The sequence below is a fragment of the Octopus bimaculoides genome, chromosome 6 (genome assembly GCF_001194135.2).
Source record: "Octopus bimaculoides isolate UCB-OBI-ISO-001 chromosome 6, ASM119413v2, whole genome shotgun sequence".
Taxonomy (NCBI): Eukaryota; Metazoa; Mollusca; class Cephalopoda; order Octopoda; family Octopodidae; genus Octopus; species Octopus bimaculoides.
The window spans coordinates 84,044,539-84,051,387 of NC_068986.1; positions in this window are offsets into that span (position 1 = coordinate 84,044,539).

The following is a 6,849-nucleotide window of genomic DNA, read 5'->3' on the forward strand; positions in this document are numbered from 1 at the left end:
GACTCTCGTCACTGCTACGAAATTTCTTGAACCACTATTGTGCTGTACGTTCATTAGTGGTTCCTGGGCCAAACGCTTCGTTGATATCGCGAGCTGTTTTAGCAGCTTCTCGGCCTAGCTTGAACTGGAATAACAAAATTGTGCGAATTTGCTTTTTGTCCATGTTGTATTCAACGTTCCGGAAAATGGCCTAATTATTCAAAAAGAAAAAGAGTAACATAATTAGATAGAGCGAAAAGCGGGCTTTAAAATGATATAATGATATATAAAGTCAAAGTAATTTATCGAAAATTAATTTGAAAATACATAATTTAAAACCAAAATTTAAAATTCCGCAAGAACTTTCTTGACAACCTAATAGTTAAATCTTGCAAACTCGGATTCGAACCTTTTTATAGAACGTAATAATCTAGAGTCAAATGAAAAGAGAAGTTTTATTTAGGGGTTTGTTTGAGTGTGCCAATGTTACAATTGTGACTCTTTATATATGCCGCTGCTATTATTGTTACGCCTCATATGTGCCACTGCTATAATTTTGACTCTTTACATATGTCCCTGCTGTAACTGTAATACTTTATGTGCTACTGCAACAAATGTGACATTTGTTTAATTTAGAAACACGTTTTAGAAGTAACCGCAAATGTAGTTTATAAATAAAAGAAATGTCTAGTAACCATAAATATATCGTTGTGCCGCAAATGAGAGTGTTTTTGTTTTTGCAGTAGGGAAAAATAGACTCCAAGATGGAGTATATTAAGTGAACAAACACAAAGATCGGATCTAATTCGCAGATTTTACTTTTCTGGTGGTTAGCCAAATATTACAGCGTTCTCATGTGACACGAATTTATTTCTAACAATGATACGAGGCCACAGATTTCTGGGGATGAATATAAATTATTCGTTTGAATCCAGTAGTTGACTAGATATTTATTTCATCAACCTTCAAAAGAATGAAAGCAAAGTTGACTTCGATGCACTTTGAACGTAAAACGTAAAGGGCCGAAACAAATTATCAAAAAGCATTTTGTCTGGAACTATAATGATTGTGCAAGCTCTTGGAAATTGCCAATATAAACTCTTTCTCGGGGATACAAAGTAGTGCCTAAAGAGCTCGTTTTTAAACATATGTTGCTATTGACCTAACCCCCAAATAATCCACATCAACGCTACACATACATACATACATACATACATACATACATACATACATACATACATACATGGCCCACAATGTGTTTGCAACGCCAGTACTCATACCAACATTTAGACTGCTTGACTGGATGCTTGATGAGATCCGATCCATCGGTGTGAAAACCCACAAAATACTAACAAGCACACACAGTTTCTACATAAATAGTGACGTAGATCACCTCTTTTTAAAACGGAAGCAAGGCGGCAAAGGCATAACATCGATCCAAAATACCTTTGAACGTCGTTTCATATCCCTTCGATTTCATCTTTTAACCACTAAGTGTCGAAGTGAAACCCTTGACCAAGTTTGCATACATGAGGCTGATAACATCATAAGACTTGGAAGGCAGCTCCTTGAGCAGCATTCCTTGTCTGATGACCTTAAATACATGCCCAAAGAAGTCGCATGTCTCTATCGCAACGTATAAGATGAAAAAATGAACGTATATTAGTAGAAGACCATGCATGGATATGTTAGTAGAAAGCTCCGAGATGATAGTAACATTGATCACCAAACCAGTCTATCATGGACCAACAACCGGATTTCTACCTCCCACTTCCAAGGGTGCGCGTTTGAAATCAAGGAACAGGCAATATCAACCAAATAGCTGATGCACAAAAGGGACAGAGATGTGGGAAAAACAGTAAAATGTTCCAACCGATGCAGACTTTGTGGAGTTCACACCAAAGATGTCACCCACTTCATAAGCAGTTGTCCGAAAATGTAATCACGTAATTATCTACCGATGAGACATGATGTTGTAGCTAGGACACTGTATAACGAGATCCGTCGAAAGGATAAACCTGAGAACAAAGAAATAAGAACCCACAGTGTGGTAGAAAGGATAGCCACTCACGATAAAAAGGAGTATTGGTGGAATGTTCCAATGAGAATCTCAATAAAATGTAAGCACAACAGATCTGATATAATGATTTGTGATAGAGAAGAGAAACTGTGTACGGTTGTGGAAATTAGCTGCCCAGCGGATGTTTACATAAAGCTGAAGATCAGTGAAAAAGAGTTATTGAGAAATCTGCAGTTACTCTATTTAGATTATAAGTTCAGGTTTATAACTCTGATTATTGGAGTACTGGGATATGTAACACACTGCTTAAATACTAATCTTGAGAAATTAGGCTTCTCAAAACCAGAACGAAGAAAGCTGATTCGAAGACTACAGATCCACTCCATCACAGGAACTGTAAAAATCTATCAAACTTTCCGGAAGTTTATCATTTTAGTATATATGAGCATGTCTAGATAGGCAAGTTTATGCATAAGAAGACATAAAACAAAACACAAATCTGCACTATACATGCATACATACATACATACATACATACATACATACATACATACATACGTACATTCATATATACATTCCTATAAAAATACCCTGTTGTTGATGTTGAAATTCCAATGAAGGAACTTTGGATCTAGGTTAGAAACTGGCTCTTTCTCTATTGGCAAGAAATCTTGAAACAAAACATACATACATACATACATACATACATACATACATACATAACATACATACGAGGTGGTTTCAAAGAGTTCTTGGACTAGTTCTGTAGCGCGCCAACCGATGGCAGTATACGATTGCGTGCGTAGCGAGAACTTGCAGTGACCTTTATGAGGCAGTGTGCCGAGTGACACCGCTGTTTACTTCGCAAGTTGTGAAATTTGTGTTTTTGTGATCATCTGTATGCTGTATTCTGCTATTTTTGTCATGGACAAGAAGTTAAAACAAAGATCCAACGTGAAATTTTGCGTTAAACTTGGTAAATCTGCAACAGAGGCATTGAGTATGGTTCGGCAAGCTTACGGCGATGAGGCAATGGGTCATAAGCAATGTTTTCGTGGGATCATCACGGTGACGGGAGTTGGGTCTACGGCTATGACCCTGAAACGAAGCAGCAGTCACCACAATGGAAGAGTTCTTCATCTCCACGACCGAAGAAAGCAGGACAGAGCCGCAGATCAACCAAGAGCATGCTCATCGTGTTTTTCGACATCCACGACATTGTGCAGGGCCAGATCGTCAATCGACAGTTGTACTGTGGCGTTTTGAAGCGTTTGAGGGAGGACATTCGGCGAAAGCGATCTATGGAGTGCGAAGAATTGGATTCTTCACGACACCCTGTCATCGAGATCTCGTCACTCGTGAGTTTCTCGCCGAAAACAACATGGTATCGCTTCCGCACTTGCCCTGTTCGTCAGACTTAGCACCTACAGATTTCCATCTCTTCTCTAAGATGAAAATGTAGCTAAAAATCGTCGCCATTTTAACACCGTTGTCTAGATCCAGAGCGAATCGCAGAAGGTCCTCGACTCACTTCCGGAAAACGACTTCCAGGCCGGATTCCAAGAGTGGCAGGAACGCTGTGACCGGAGTATTGCTGTGCAAGGTAACTATTTCGAAGGACATAATGTTAAAACTTAGTTAAATAAGTTATTTTCTTATTAAATATAACCAGTCCAGGAACCTTTTGATATAATCTCGTACATACATAGCATACATTCATGGTGACTGCCTCATCTCATCAGATGATAGCCGTCTCACTACCTACCTCAACCTCTTTTACTCGCCTTTTACGACAGGCAGAGGAATCATTGAGTCTGTTCTTCGGCATGCTGGTCTCTACAGAGAATAACGGACCTAGGAATAATGGTAATTAAGGGGTAACTCCATGCATCCTACAATCACATAACTCCCGAACTGGAGTATCACAATATGGTGAAAGTCAACTTTTGACTGAGTAAGACCACTTCCTTGACACATTTCACTCTAAGAAACAGCTCAGCTTTGCTCTCCTTATCGTCGAGGATATTGCATATGGTTTCTAAGGCCTGCAATGGACATACAAATCATTCTGCAACGACTGCAAGTCATTGTCCTTCCAGCAACACCCCGAACAACTACTGGATATTGGGTCCTACAATGCTGAGGAGTCCACTGGTTGACTCACACACTTTATTACACAAGATATTCGAGAGAACTTGTTTGATATAACATTGTAAACGGGGTTACCTCCATGACCAAGCTTGTGGCTGAGTAGGTCTGTCTTTATCAAACAGACCACGACCGAACAGGTAACACGACCGAACAGGTAACACGACCGAACAGGTAACACGACCGAACAGGTAACACGACCGAACAGGTAACACGACCGAGATTGCTTCGTGCCCTTCTTAGGGAAAGGGGTTAACTTGTTGTTTTCGAAATCATTAAACTCCAGTAGCAATCAGATACCTCACAGATCCCTATCTAATGCAAAATCTTCCTAGATTTAAGTGTCTTTAAGATTGTCTTTGAAACTCTTGCGTGGATCGCACTGGGGGCATTATCTTTGCTCCAGATAACCAAACAACAGCTGTTTTCGAATGCAAGTATCATTTAAATGGACAAAACAAGCAAACTATTTCAGTTGGTGTTTCATAATCATGGACTTGATACTCGTCATTTTTGCTAGCTACAGTGCCCTCGAATCAGGCATATGAAATTTCCATAAAATCTTCAGGATATTACGCAAGCATGGCTGGTGCAATCGCTCGAAACATTGGATATACTAGCGGTAGATTGTCCATGTTTCACACTCATAAAACACTGTTGTCAAGACACATACTCGATAAATCTCAACTTTTGTTTCTAATTTGAAGTTCAATTGCAGCCTAGGCCTTGATTTAAGCTTTCCAGATTTATCACAGGCCTTAGAAAGTCTTTAACTGACCTCGTCAAGTGTATTATTAAATTTTGATAGTGTGCTACTAAGGTAGACGGACGTATCAACGACTTTTAATTTTTTAACCTTGACATATATCGATGGTGGGATATACGACTTGCCTGGAGTTGGTTATAACATGCCAATCACACACACGTGCACGCACGCGCGCACACACACACACACACACACACACACATGTACACATATACATGCGTACGCACGTATATGGGGTATATGCATACAGGCACACACATGTAGGAGAAGGATGAAATAAAGATTCTTCTCGAGTCATATAGACATATAGGGCCGCTTTCTCAGTTTCTGTGGCGCAGGATTACTAATTTTTTCTGACTAAATCGGTGCTACGTGAAATGAAGTGTTTTGCTTAAGAGTAAAACGAATCGCCCGGTCCACAAATCGAAACCTCAATCTTACGCTCATGAGTCCAACACCCTAACCACTAAGCTACGCACTTCCACACACGTACGCGCACACACACACGTACGCGCACACACACACGCACACACACACATACACACACACACACACACACACACACACACACACACACACACACACACACACACACACACACACACACATTGTATAACTCTATTCTTAGTGATTTAGAGATGAGGAGCAATAACCTGTGGTTGATATTTAACCCTTGGTCTGCTCCAGTCGACCAAACCTATGAGCATGATTAGTTCCCATTTTTTCTAAGTTTAGGACTGCCTTCTCTAAAATATTCTTCCGTTTGTAAAACACTAGAGCATAATTTTGGTTAGTATTTCATAAAGATTGAACGATTCTATAGTGTCTCTTTCCTGCTTAATTGAAGGACATTAAATACAATTTGCCCAGAAGTGCATGTTTTTGACATAAATTAGAGAAGCTATAGTTTAGTGCAATACAATTTTGGGGAGATCTACCGGTTTAATTTATTTAAGAAGAGGTCTCTAAGATTTATACCTAAGTGTTTTACCTGCACTATATACAGCACCGTGATTGGATATACGAATAAACTAATCGCTATTAAATATCATCGTTTTGTATTACCAAGGGTAGCGATGACTCAGATCTTAATGCGAGAAGTCACTGTTAAAGTACGAAAGGATGTCTTCACACAATCACAATAACTTTTCATCCCTGTGTGGGTGTAATATTTCTATAAAACTTTAACAAAGGAGGAAGGAAATGATAAATTTCTGATCATTAAAACCTCACTGAAATCCAATGTAATCCTGTACCAAAGTGGAGCAATAACTAATCAACTCTGAAGATTTTGTTTTTGTTTTAAGTGGATGATGAGAGAGCTGCCCCGGGCAGGAACCTGCTGCATCTGGTTTTGTTATTGATACAAATAATGATAATGGTGATGCTAATGATGAAGATGATGATGATGATGTTAATGATGATGATGATGATGACGACAATGGAGATGGTAGAGAGGACGAGAACGAATATAAAAACGAATATTGTAATTATTATTTTCATGATGATGATGATGATGATGATAAGGATGGTGATGATGATGAGGATGATGCCGACGACGGCGGTGATGATATTGATGGTGACTGGTTGGTTGTGGTGATGAGGATGAGAACAAATATCATCATTATTCATTATGTGAATAATTATTTCATAGAGGGATAAAGATGATATTTGTAATTAATTTCTGTTCTTTGTACATACTTATTTAAATTATTTTTGTATAGGTCTGCGAGAAAATATAATTACAGGAAAGCCTATAATAGACTTAATCCAATTAGTTGATAAAAACGTAACAAGTAGAAACACGTTACTCCTGTTGGATCGATCACTGAAGATCATTAACTGAAACTTTCTCTCCACTGACTCACATACGTCATCAACATATGGTAACGTATACATATATTTACGCATTCATATATATATATATATATATATA